Consider the following 14,186-nt stretch of genomic DNA (forward strand, 5'->3'; position numbering starts at 1 on the left):
AATACTGAGTTAAATATCATTTGATCCAAGTTAGGAATGGGCCACGAAACACTCATCTCTGGGAGTCATGAATATCTTAACATGCCTCTCATCCTCTGTAGACCGAAATCACAGGCCTGGGGTCACTGAGTGACCATATATTCTGTTTCTACGGGGACAGCTCCAGTCCACACCTATTGTTCCAGAAGAAAGATCAGTAACACACTCTTTCACTCTCAGAAGCATCTCTTTAGACCACAGGTCAGCCTACCAATAAAAAAAAATAGCAAGCCAAGAAAGCATCCACATGTGATGGCAACACCTGTCACCTTTTAAACATCAAGCAGGGCGGTGGGATTTTAACCATGGCACAGAGCACAAAGTAACAACCTTAGGGTTTCTAAAGTTGAAGCTTGAAGCTTAGCAATAATCGCATCAGCCAACTTGAATGTTACTCATTTTCTCTAGGCTTTTAAGTGGCAACATTGCTGTGCCCACAAGTATCACCTACAGCGACCTCTCTTTTGAGCTCTGGCAGCATGAGGAGGCCTTTGCTGTGTGGTCTTAGCACAACACACACACCTCATCGCTCCACTTGGCAAACAGAGAGCATTAAGGGCCAAATGAAACCTCTGCCCTAAAAGAAGTGGTTTTAAGGAACAACAGTTTCAAGAAGTAGGGAAATGAAGAAATTCTTCATGTACCAGGAACATCATTGGGTAGAAGAGGAGTATTTGTAAAAAATGGAAATAAAAACAAGCACCACCCAGTAAGCAATAACCTACGGTATTTTTTTTTTTAAAGATTTTATTTATTTATTTGACAGATAGAGATCACAAGCAGGCAGAGAGAGAGAGAGGAGGAAACAGGCTTCCCGCTGAGCAGAGAGCCCGATGCGGGGCTGGATCCCAGGACTCTGGGATCATGACCTGAGCCGAAGGCAGCGGCTTAACCCACTGAGCCACCCAGGTGCCCCTAACCTACGGTATTAAATGGTAAATAATATAAATAAAATGGAAAAAGAAGACAACATTGACAAAACCCTTGCAGTGGGTTAGAAACAGAGCCAAGCCAGCACACAGCCAGAGCTGATTTTTGTTTTTGCGTTTAATCTGCAATAACGGGCCTGTGGAAATTCCAGGGAGCGCCTTCCATTTGCATACAGATGCAGAGCAGCTCTTCCTCATGCCTCCCATGAAATACTCTAGAGGTAATAACGCGCAATGAAGAGGGAGAAAAACTCCTCTGCGACCACCCGCAGTGAGGCGCAGTGAGGCCGAGATGCAGGAGGGCTCTCAGGAAAGGGAGCTTCTTGGGTCTCAGCCAACAGAGGGGAACCATTAGTCCCACAGTATTTACCTTCTTTTCTTTCTTCCTATCTCTTCCTCTCCTGCTCCACTAACTGTATTTTCACTTTTACTTTTTATTTTTTTATTTTTTTTAAAGATTATTTATTTATTTATTTGTCAGAGATCACAAGTAGATAGAGAGGCAGGCAGAGAGAGAGAGGGAAGCAGGCTCCCTGCTGAGCAGAGAGCCTGATGCGGGACTCGATCCCAGGACCCTGAGATCATGACCTGAGCCGAAGGCAGCTGCTAACCCACTGAGCCACCCAGGCGCCCTCCACTTTTACTTTTTAAATTTCCATTTGTTAGTAAACCAGCAGCAGCATGCCTAAAGATGTCAGAATCTTGGGCTGTTACAATCTCCAGGTTCTAGGCAGGAGCTCCAGCAAGGAAGGTACACTGCTAGTATTTGCGTATTTCAGAGCAAATACCAAGAATTAACATGAAATTCACACAAATACCAGAAATGCATGGCATTAAAAAGATCTATGTTTTTCATAATAAAAATGTTTAAGGGGCGCCTAGGTGGCTCAGTGGGTTAAAGCCTCTGCCTTCGGCTCAGGTCATGATCCCAGGGTCCTGGGATTGGGCCCCACATCGGGCTCTCTGCTCATCGGGGAGCCTGCTTCCTCCTCTCTTTCTCTGCCTGCCTCTCTGCCTACTTGTGATCTCTGTCTGTCAAATAAATAAAATCTTTTAAAAAAAAAATGTTTAAGGTACCCACTCATATTCCAGTTATTATCAAAAAATGGATAAATGGGATGACTACACCTTCCATAGTAAGCACCGAGTAATGCACAAAATTAAGTCATTACATCACACATTTAAAACTAATATAACATTGTACGCCCACTTCAACTAAAAAATAACATTTACGAAAAAAAATTAAGTTTGACCTTTAAACTTTGAGACCTTTGAGCTTGTGAAATACAAGCCACTAGAAACCCAATGTAAAATATGGCAATTTATTAATGACAGTTGTTTCAACATGCAGATGAGTTCCAGATAAATCATCTGTCCCACTCAAACCTCAGGGCACAGTTCATGGGACAGAAAGTGATATACAAAAGCAAAGTACCCTGAATGGGCTGTTTGGACCTACCTAAAAATACTCTTGTGAAAACTACATTTTTTTAAAGATTTTATTTTTAATCTCAACACGGGGCTCAAACTCACAACCCCAAGATCAAGAGTCCTGTACTCCACTGAGCCAGCTAGGCACCCATGTGAAAACTAAATTTAATGATGTTTCAGAAAACCACTACATTTATAAAATGAAGGTACCTAATATCAATCCTGTAAATATGTGCATAAAATGTCCAAAAGCCATAAAAATGAGTCTTAAAAACCAAATTTCAAATGACCTTTTTTTTTTTTTTTTGAGAGAGAGAGAGAAAGAGAGCGAGCGAGCAAGCAGTGGCCGGTGGGGGGGGCAAGCAGTGGCCGGTGGGGGGGGGAGGCGGGGTGCAGAGGAAGAATCTTTTCTTTTTATTTTTTAAGATTTTATTTATTTATTTGACAGACAGAGATCACAAGCAGGCAGAGAGAGAGGAGGAAGCAGGCTCCCTGCAGAGCAGAGAGCCCGATGCGGAACTCAATCCCAGGACCCTGGGATCATGACCTGAGCCGAAAGCAGAGGCTTTAACCCACTGAGCCACCCAGGCGCCCACAGAAGAAGAATCTTTTTTTTTTTTTTAAGATTTTATTTATTTATTTGACAGAGAGAGATCACAAGTAGATAGAGAGGCAGGCAGAGAGAGAGGGAAGCAGACTCCCTGCTGAGCAGAGAGCCCAATGCAGGACTCGATCCCAGGACCCCGAGATCATGACCTGAGCCGAAGGCAGCAGCTTAACACACTGAGCCACCCAGGCGCCCCCAGAGGAAGAATCTTAAGCAAGTTCCCTACTCAGCCCAGAGCCCCACATACAGTCGGTCTCAAGACCCTGAGCCAAAATCAAGATTGGGACACCTAACCAAGTGAGCCACTAGGGCACCCCATCTATATAGTCACGATAAAGTGACTATACTTTAAAGAAGAATTAGGGGCGCCTGGGTGGCTCAATCAGTTAAGCATCTACCTTCAGCTCAGGTCATGATCTCAGGGTCCTGCGATCAGTTCCTGAGAGGGGAGCCTGCTTCTCCCTCTCCTTCCGCTTGCTGCTCTCCCTGCTTGTGCTCCCTCTCTGTCAAATAAATAAATCTTTCAAAAAAATAAAGAAGAAATAAACATTTTGGCTATCTCTGCTTATTTGGCATTAAGTAAAAATGTTACTTTTGAAAGGCTCAACATCCCTAACCATCTTTAAAAGCATTAATGGGAATTTTTAATCCCCATTTTATAACAAGTTGTATTGCTAAGTTTTTTATTTATTTATTTGACAGAGAGAGAGAGAAAGAGCACAAGCAGGTAGAGCAGCAGACAGAGGGAGAGGGAGAAGCAGACTCCCCACCGAGCAGAGAGCTGGACATGAGACTCGATCCCAGGACTCTGGGATCATGACCTGAATGGAAGGCAGATGCCTAACAACTGAGCCACCCAGGCGCCCCCTAAGGATGGTATTTCTAAATTAGAACAATGCTTGGTATTTATTATCCCAAAAAATGCATCAATCCCCAGACATTCTTCACAATCATTATTTCTGATGCAAAGACAGACTCTTTTACTATAATGTGACATTTTGTGAACTTTTCTTTCATGAGCTTTGTCTCCCCAAACCCAGCACACAGTGGTGTAAGTATCCCTTGTGTTTTCATGACTCTCCTAAATGATGCTAAGCTCATGCTAAATGGATTGACAGCACACTACCTGAGAGACAGGCTACATTATCATCACGGGGCAGTTTCCAAAATATTCATGTAATCTTCAATGTGATAAAACTAGTTTTATTTAAAATGCCCTGGTACAGTTATGTAAACTCTCATCACCATACCTAATCTTGAGACACACAGGCTTGTAAAACACATCTTACTCCCATACTTTGAGGTTATATTCCAAGATCTAGTTTTACCCTGGCGTATCTCTAAACTTTAATAATGTAGGGCACCTGGCTGTGGAGCATGAGGCTTTTGATCTCATGGGGTGGTGAGTTCAAGCCCCATGTGGACATGGAGCCAATAAAATAAAATACTAAAAAAGAAATACTGTAATTTCCCGGAATCCTCAGCTCCAAACAATATACAACTTATGCAAAGGACAAACAAGAAATGGAATCCATTACTAGACTTTAAAAGATCAAAGAAGGGGCGCTTAGGTGGCTCAGTGGGTTAAGCCTCTGCCTTCTGCTCAGGTCATGATCTCGGGGTCCTGGGAGTCCCACGTCCGGCTCTCTGCTCAGCAGGGAGCCTGCTTCCCCCCCCCCTCTGCCTGCCTCTCTGCCTACCTGCAATCTCTCTCTGTGTCAAATAAATAAATAAAATCTTAAAAAAAAAAAAAAAAATAAAAGATCAAAGGAACTAAGAATTGTGAAGGGGAGAAAGGACTTCTAAGAATAGGGAAAACTGGAAGGAAATTGGAAAACTCTAGAAAACATCTGAATCCTGACAGCCATCAGAAGAACACTGCAGTCTCAATTCCAGCCAGCAATCTTTTAGGAGTTACTGTATTTCTAACTAGTGCCAGTTGGTGAAACTTAATGGACCTCTTCTCAGAATACTGTTTTTAAATGCATGAAATACAGAAACTTGGGATGCCTGGGTGGCTCAGTTGGTTAAGCAGCTGCCTTCGGCTCAGGTCATGATCCCAGCGTCCTGGGATCGAGTCCCACATCGGGCTCCTTGCTCGGCAGGGAGCCTGCTTCTCCCTCTGCCTCCATCTGCCAGTGCGCGCACACTCGCTCTCTCTCTCTCTCTGACAAATAAATAAGTAAATAAATCTTTAAAAAGAGAGAGAGAGAGAGAAATAAAGAAACTTGTACAGAAACCCATTTTTTTTTAATAAATTTACCAAAGATTTGAAAACATTCCTTCTTTACGGTAAGTAAAGAGACCTAGCAGTCAGCCCAGTAACGACTGCTCATTTTGCAGGAGCGATGAGTGAGAACAGTACTTTGAGAGACAGGCAGCAACTCGAACAGAATTTGAACACATCTGCAGTACCCACTGGAGACATCACAGACACTGCAGTACATTCATAACAGAAGGAAACACACTGTACGGAGTCCGAGAGCTGTGAAAATGAAGACGGGATTCACTTTCCCCACCCAAGTCCATGGGTCTCCAGACTCCTACTCCAGACACTCTGTTACTCATTTGGCTTTCTGATCTCTGCCTTTGGAGGGAATGTCTTAAGAACGTCACCGACAAACAGGTTCTTAACCGGGGACCCTATGCTCCACCGCAGAATCTTCTCTCAGGCAAGGGTTCGGGGCCGCTCCGCGTATGCCCCTGACCACGGCTGACCAACTGCTGGGAGCCGCTAGTCCACCTCCTTCTTGCACGATGGAAGTGAGGGGGAGGTGCGCTGGGCACACAGACAGACAGAAGCAGGCCTAAGGGGGACACGGGAAGCAGAGACAAACTCCGAGGGGCTCTAAGCAGCAGCGCCGGAGCCCCCACTGCCTGCTGCTCCTCGGGGCACGGTGAGGCCGTAGCCCTCCTCCCTCAGGTTGGCTGACGGGCTCCCCTACACTCAGGACGAATTCCCCCTTTCGTTCCTGCAACCAAAAGAGCCCGCGAAGTGTATGGTGCAGGGGGTAATGGCTCCAGGGCAGACCCCCCCCCCCCCCCACTCCACACCGATCGGCAGCGACAAGGGCTGACTTCGCCACGAATCAGCAGCACCAGAAAGCGAAGCTTCCTACTAACGCCAGGAACATCCACACCCTGGTGCAGCGGGAGCATCGGCAGGCGCAGTTCTCGCTCACTTCCCCGCAGCCCCTCGCCCGAGCTTCCCTGGGGCAGCTGGTGTCGCTGCCGGGCACGCGGGCGCATTAGCCGCACCTTCACGAGCCAAGCTGTGCAGTGTGTGTGGCTGTGCGCTGAGGGCAGGAGCTGCAGACCCTTGTCACTGACATGTGCAAGACAAAACGAAAACAAGACCCCTGTGCTTTGATGTTCAGTGTTTTCTTTTAATTAGCAACAAGCTAATTTCTTTCCTGTTTTTCTGATCTAAAGGGGAGGAAAGAAGTCTCCAACCAAGGAATATCCAGGAACAGCAATAGAACTAGTCCTTAAACCTTGTCAGGTTTCAGATACGTTGAGGGTCTACTCCAAAATTATGTTGGGGGGCAGTCAGTCAAGCGTCTGACTCTCGGTTTTAGCTCAGATCGGGATCTCAGGGTCATGAGACGGAGCCCCACATCCTACTCTCCGCTCAGCACACAGTCGGCTTGGGATTCTCTCTCTCCCTCCCTCTGTCCTTCCCCCGCCTCACTCATGCTCACTCTCTAAAAATAAATTAATTAATTTAAAAAAATTATTCTGGCACATGGGGCATCTGGCTGGCTCAGTCAGTGGAGCACATGACTCTTGCTCTTGGGGTTGTGGGTTCCAACCCTATGTTGGGTGTAGAGATTACTTGGGAAATAAACTAAAATCTTAAAAAAAAAAAATATCCTGGAGCAATCTATCTGTACCTCTGTGGGTGACTCCTACCTGTTCTCTTCCAAGTGATAAGGCAGCCTTAAGCACGGCTACTGGCTAAACCCTGCCTTTGTCTTCTATTATCCTTAATAATTTAGATTGTCTACTTTTGACCTCAGGCTTCTCGGTTTATGGTCTACATTCAAACGCTACAGAGTCTAGCTAGCCAGCATTACCTTAAATGGTACAATCTCAGTCCTTCAAATTCTGAGAACTTTAGATTGGCATTCCAATAGTTTTAGTCAAAAGTATGATTATTTACAGGGACCAATGAGAGATTTCGCCAACGGCCTTTTCTTACAACGGCACTATGTTGTTGGCAAATGTTATAAAATATTTGTTTCCTTTACAAGGATATAATTTGCTGTGTGTACAGTTTTTGCTGAACATAAGTCAGTTCTTTGTGGTCACACAAACTGAAGCAGTAACAAACCAGATGTTTCGTTTATTTATTTTCTTCAACAAATCAGGCCTGGTTCATTCTGGACAGTCTTTGAATCTTTAATACTCTACATTGTAAGACTTTCCAACCCTTCCCCAAAATACCTCCATGGTTCTGGTTTTAGGATAATGCCAGATATAATTTAAGAACTGGAATGCTAAAATAGGGTCAAGGTCCAGGAATTCCTCATTACCATAAACCTCCTAATAGTCTGTCTTCATTTTATCAAGTGCTGAAATTGTATGTCAAGCTGAACTAGGTATTTAAATTTTTAGGTTTTTAATGCAAAAGGTTGGAAAGTGACAAAATATGTGTCTGCATGTGTAATATTCTCCTTTAAGAACTTCAAATCAACTTCAAGGGAAGTTTTACTTTCAGTGACTACACGGAGGAGCTCATAGATGTCTTGTGCGTGAGTGAACGAGCACACGGTAAAGACTGTACCAGACAGTGATTAAGGTAAAGGGTAGGACTGAACAACCAGCTAAAGATTACCAAAGCACATTTCGAACTTCTAAATAAAACCCAAACGTTCTAACCACAGTATATACAAACTACTACACTCTCTGCACTGAATGTAGTTCTGTAATTTTAAGAAGTTAATAATAAATACTATAGACATCATAAGCTATCACGAAGAACTTTTCTATTATCAACTCCCTTGTATGTGTCTCATCTGAAACTCAAAACAGACTTCCAAACATGTTACAGCAACAGGAATCTCCACCAGTCTGGGTAAAATACAGAAAGCACAGCCAGGAGTATAAATGAGTTCTAGAAAACATTCCCTTAAGTCCCTAACATCCTCCTAACTCCTTCTCCTCTCCCTCTCCCCAACTTCATCTGCTTCCCATTTAATCACCCAGAATCCTGCTTTTCTCAACTGTTTTTTCTTTCGCCTATAAAAAAAATGGCTGCAAATTGTTTTTAATAATAAGCCCTTTCTAAAATGCTAATTACCAAATCACTCTACAGCTGGTGATAACACAATTGTATGATCCCAGCACTATCAACTTCCAGATATTTCCAAGCTAATCCTACAATACCATTAAGTACTTATCGCTTTTTATTTTCCAAAAGTAGATTTGAATCTACTGATGCGCAATCCTTTAAGAACCCACTGTGATTCAAACACAAAAAAATCATAATTAAGAAGTCTAGATAACAATTTTATTACCACCACTGCAGAGTAAACACAAACAGGTTACAATGCATTTCACCGATACACATTTTACGACAGTAACTCAAGCACTCCAGTGGAATAAAACAAAGAACATCACAGGCTTGATAATTATCCACAAAAGAAGCCAATGTATAAATAATTTACGAAACAAGGCAGGTTATTTTCTGGGAGTTAGTGGTAAAGCCAGAGCAGTAACCCAAAATTTCTACCTTTGAAACAAAATCTCTCATTTTAGTCACAAGTAAGACCTACAATCAAAAGGGAGATATTCAGACATGCCAATTAGCGATCACCAAAAATGACATCGTCCTACAGAAGTAAAGAGTATGGGAATGTGGGAACACTTTATTAAAAATATTAGTGTTGTAATGTCAAATAAAACTCTATGAGGGAAGAGCATGATGTAAAAATAAAAACGGGGACCTCCCCAACTGTAAGAGAAAAAAGAATGAAAAAAGACAGCCTTAATCCCCATTAACAATGTGACAGAGGTGATGAAGGAAAGTAGCCCAGGCTGTCTTGAATGTCCCTTTAACTCTGTCCTACACAAAGAACAAGAAACTTAATCCAGGCATTCACCTCAAATAACCTAATTAAAAAGAAAAAATCAAACAGTAGGAGTCAAAAGTCTCACCCTGTAAGGAGTGGCTCTGAGGAGGACAGACTGCAGAGGTCACCTAATGACCCTGAAGGACTGGCTGTCAGATCTGGACGGTGAAGTTGGCAAGGCCTCCCTGTTCCAAGGCTCTCTCCGCCCACTGAGGGTGGAGAGGCCATGGCGTGCCCCAGGAGAGGAAACCAGACAGCCTCAGATTTCTCAGTGACACTTCCAACAACAGATCTGCATTTAACACCGGTTACTCCAAAAATCAGGCTTCAGGGTCGATCAGTAATTAAAATGAGAAAGATAGGGCGCCTGGGTGGCTCAGTGGGTTAAAGCCTCTGCCTTCGGCTCAGGTCATGATCTCAGGGTCCAGGGATCGAGCCCCACATCGGGCTCTCTGCTCAGCAGGGAGCCTGTTTCCCCCCTCTTTCTCTGCCTGGCTCTCTGCCTACTTGTGATCTCTGTCGAATAAATAAATAAAATCTTTTAAAAAAATAAAAATAAATAAAATGAGGAAGATGGAAATGGAGGAACCTGAACTTGAGTATGTCTACTGCAAACGGGAGCACGAACTCACAAGCCCTGGCACCCACCAACAAGTCCAAAAAGCCCAAGAAACCAAACAAAGTGAAGGCTAGTTCCAAGGGCAACCTTCCAGATCTGGAGGAGGAGACAATATGCACGCACAAGCACTTCGAGCACTACAGAGCAGTCCGCAGAACAGCACAAAAGCAAGTTTTTCTGCTCTGGGGAAACAATAAATTGGATTAACCCTCTTCAAAATCAACTACAAGGGAAAAATTAACAGACTTACGCCAGGCTGTGTAAGCCACATTCTGTTGCCAGATCATTCGGATTCACCGGAGAGTCTCCCATTTTAGAGATACAATGAACGACGTATTCATGGAGAGCGTCCACCTATTGACCCGTGTGGGACTCCCCTATTCGGGGACCTCAGCATAGACTCTAAGTGTGTGTCTTGCCTTAGGCAACGTTAACAGTACAGAAAAGCTGGTTACGAGTAAACAATGGCCCTCCTCATGGACGGTGACACGAGCCCGGGACATCAGTGATGAAGCATTCACTGACTCCGGATGGCGCGCTGGCTGCGATGCCGTGAATGTGTACGCCTGTGAACGCAGCCAGTTTCCACAGCGATCCGGGTTCTCTTCAATTTTACGAACCTAACGGAGCCCTAGAAACGTCTCCAAGGATGATGCCAGACACTAGTACCGTTCTCGAAGGGCATCTACTCTCAGTAGACGTGAAGAACCCCGTGCAAATGCCTTCATGATTTCTCCTTTCCTGACTTGAGATGGCTTCCCGGGACCACACTGTCACCAGCTGACTTTACCGTGTAGGCAAAAAGCACAATCACCAGCAAAAAGAACTTACAGGAGAGATGTAACTCATTCTCTACAAGCCAGAAATGAATGTTTAGTAATTAGGTCAAGCAAGAGTAGTTGTCTGACTGAGAAAAAAGCTGTCTGGACTGCCCTCCTTGGGCAGAAGGCTGCTGCCAAGGGCTCCTCACGGCACACGCACAGCGTATCCGGCTGCTCCTCGAGGAGCAGGAGCTCCTAACAGTTTTCTCTCCCACAAGCTCCCAGGCCTCACGCCACATCCGGCCCCCAGCAGCCTCGCGCTGTGGCACCTGGTAGTTCACCCAAGGGAGGTCCCTGAAATCAGCATCCCCTAGTGCTGGAGTCTCATCAGGCCCTGGCCAACACTCCTCGTCTTTCCTTAAAATACCTTCTTTAAAGGATAGAGTATTTCTGAATCCCTTACTTTGTAGAAACATGTTGACCTATTTATGAAAAACTGGGTTGGCCTCATACTGATGTGTATAATTTTAAAAGGCCCTGTGGCCTGCTTTCAGATTCATGTAAATAAAGCCTTAAAGGGAATGGGTTGGGGATGGGGGGGGGTCCCAGAAATGGAAGTGAAGTATGGAAAAGGGACCTGAAACACTCTTAACAGGCTAATGGAAAGCCCTCCTATAAGAACATTCCCACGAGAAAATCTTACCCGTGCACTTTGCCCAACATGACCTTTCCACAATGTACTCAATGAGAAATCAACTCCTGAAAAAGAAGAACACTCAGAGGGGACTAGATTTTCAGTCTCAAAGGAAACCTGATCCAAGATGCCCCTTCACCGTCCACTGGGACTGGCCAAGCCCTGGAATCCTTCAGCAGATTCTGATGGGCCCCGCAGGGAGCAGCCTGAGGCCGGGGACTCCACGGAGCACAAGTCCCCAGGAGAGCAGCCGGGGCCTGAGTGCTCCCAAGTTCCTCCCGTCCACAGCAGCAGGCAGACCCAGAGCAGCAGCACGAAGCCGCCGGGCCGCACTCCATCAGCACACAAACACACCCCAACAGCAAGAACGTGGGGCTCTCTTCTTCCTCCTCCTTCTCCTCCTCCTCCTCCCACCATTTGCTACTGGAGAGGATGTTAGACCCTAAGAACGTCTGGGCCTCCAGCCCATGTTTGCCAACTTAATAGTTACCATTTCACGGCAGCCTCCTGCCATTGGATATGGGGGGGTGGGGGATGGGCATCCACTTTCTCATTCATTCAGCAAACATCCAGTAAGCACCAACTGTGTGCTGGGCGCTGGGGGTACACAAATGAGTAAGATTCAGTCTCAGTGTAGATGACAGCTTAGAAAATAAACTCTCAAAGGGGAAATTTTATGACGCGAGGGCCACTGTGAGTCAATGGAATTATGAGGAATAATGCACCACAGTTTAGGGAGAGGGATTAAACTACCCCCAAAATAAGAACCACCAGAATTATCTGCTAAAGCAAGTTTATTAGAATCATCATAAAATGCAAATTTTCCATTAGATGACACTGTGGAAAGGAGCAGACAGGATGGGACTCGGAGCAGACAGGATGGGTCTCAGAGCAGAGGAGGAAAGGGGGGCCGTCGGGGCTTTCCTTCCAGCTGAAGACTGCATTTAGGGGGCCAGCGCATAATCCACTCTCCACAGGGAGCATCCTGCCCCGGAAATCAAACTCTGCTCTCTGACTGCCTCCACCCTCCAGTCCAGCAACGGCCAGGAGGGACATGTCACTCTCAACTGGTCAAAGAAGGTAAACGAGAGGAATGCACGATAAAAGGAAGAAAAAGAGGGATTAAAAAGGGAAGAAAAGGGGCGCCTGGGTGGCTCCGTGGGTTAAAGCCTCTGCCTTCGGCTCAGGTCATGGTCTCAGGGTCCTGGGATCGAGTCCCACATCGGGCTCTCTGCTCAGCGGGAAGCCTGCTTCCTCCTCTCTCTCTGCCTGCCCCTCTACCTAGTTGTGATTTCTCTCTGTCAAATAAATAAAATATTTTTTTTAAAAAAAGGAAGAAAAAAGAAAAAGAGGGATTAAAAAGAGAAAGATAAGAAGCCCACTTAGTAAAGAAAGGCATTTGTCCATTTTAACAAGCCTGGAATCAGTACGTGCACCCCTCGCAGCCACCAGGCACCCGTTCTAACTGACTCGACCGGCTCTGGAAGCTAGAAACCCAGAGGCTGTTGGTGAGAGTTCACACAGCCTGAATGAGGGCACTTGACAGCTATTTATAGGATGCAGGGCCTTTCTGAAAAGCTCACTTCTGGGCAGGTGGGGCTGTGTTTGGGAAGGGCTGAGGCTGAAGACTGACCTCCGGGTGAGTCACTCCCCAACAGAGGAAAGTCCCTGTGAAGGGCACACAGAGACTCGAGCCCCAGGAAGAAAGATGGAGGGTCCACAGGAAGAACACAACAAAAACAGAGCTCCTGGGCAGTTGAGGGGGCACTGCTTTCATTCACCTGTGCTTCTTGAGCGCACCCTTCCTTCATTGAGACGGCTCACTCCACAAACACGGCACGTCCAAGGGCCAACTGGGAAAGGCCAATCTCTTCTGCGGCCCCTGCTTTCGGGGCCCCGCAAGCACTCGGTGCATTTAAGAAGCAATTCAATGAGCAAAACGACAGTGACACCAGGGCCTGGGCCTGCGTGCGAAAAGCTGAATTTGGTTTTACCATGCAGACACTCCAATGAGGAAACACCTCCCGCAGAGACAACAGACAAGGTAATAATTTTAGAAGATGATTAAGAGGAAAAAGACACTCACACCAACACCAATGGCTTAGCTGAGACAAAGGATCCGTGCCAACTCTGACCAAAGACAAAAGAGCAGACCTCCCTCCTAACGAGACACAGGCTCATGGAAAGCTGCCCATGGACTCTAAGATCCAGTGGGCTGGGAGGTCATGGTCCAAACCCTTGTAAGAAGCATCTCAGGAAAACAAGATCCTGAGCTTTGACACCAGGAACCTTTCTGCCCTTGAGGCAAATCGTATTCTGAGCAGATTCTCACTGTCAGTCTCATCTCCCCACCATGGCAGGTGGTTTTATGGGGCCAAAGAACCTCCCCTCAAGCCACACATTCTGCTAACTGGATAATCTTATCCCAATTCACTCAAGCCAGCGCCAACAGGCTGTGCGGCAGGCGCCCAGCAGACCTTGCTCAGCCCAGGCGATGGTTAGCAAAGGAAGTCAGCCTTCGTCCCACATGTTTTTCCTTACTCCTGTAATGAGTACACTGATAAGATGATTTTTCTGAATCAATCATCCCAAAGAAGGAATTGCTACAGCCAGTGGAGTCAGGTTCACAAGGGGCCCCTGTGTCCCACTGCAGGATGGCATCAGAAACGGCCATCCAGGGGCGCACGGGTGGCTCAGTTGGTTAAGCTGTTGCCTTGGGCTCAGGTCATGATCCCAGGGTCCTCTAATCGCGTCCCACATCCAGCTCCTTGCTCAACAGGGAGCCTGCTTCTCTCTCTGCCTCTGCTTGCTGCTCTGCCTGCTTGTGTTCTCCCTCTCTGACAAAATAAATAAATTTTTAAAAATCTTTAAAAAAAAAGAAAAAGAAACCGCCATCCACACAAGCAGCACAGGCTAGTGAAAAAGCACTCGGAGAAAAATCCAAAGACAGGTGCCCTGTACAGTTGAAAACACACATTTACACACAAACAAGTCAGGAATTGTCTGGAAGCTGCAACACTTACTTGTTAATT

This window comes from Meles meles, chromosome 3 (assembly GCF_922984935.1).
Source record: "Meles meles chromosome 3, mMelMel3.1 paternal haplotype, whole genome shotgun sequence".
NCBI classification, from domain to species: domain Eukaryota; kingdom Metazoa; phylum Chordata; class Mammalia; order Carnivora; family Mustelidae; genus Meles; species Meles meles.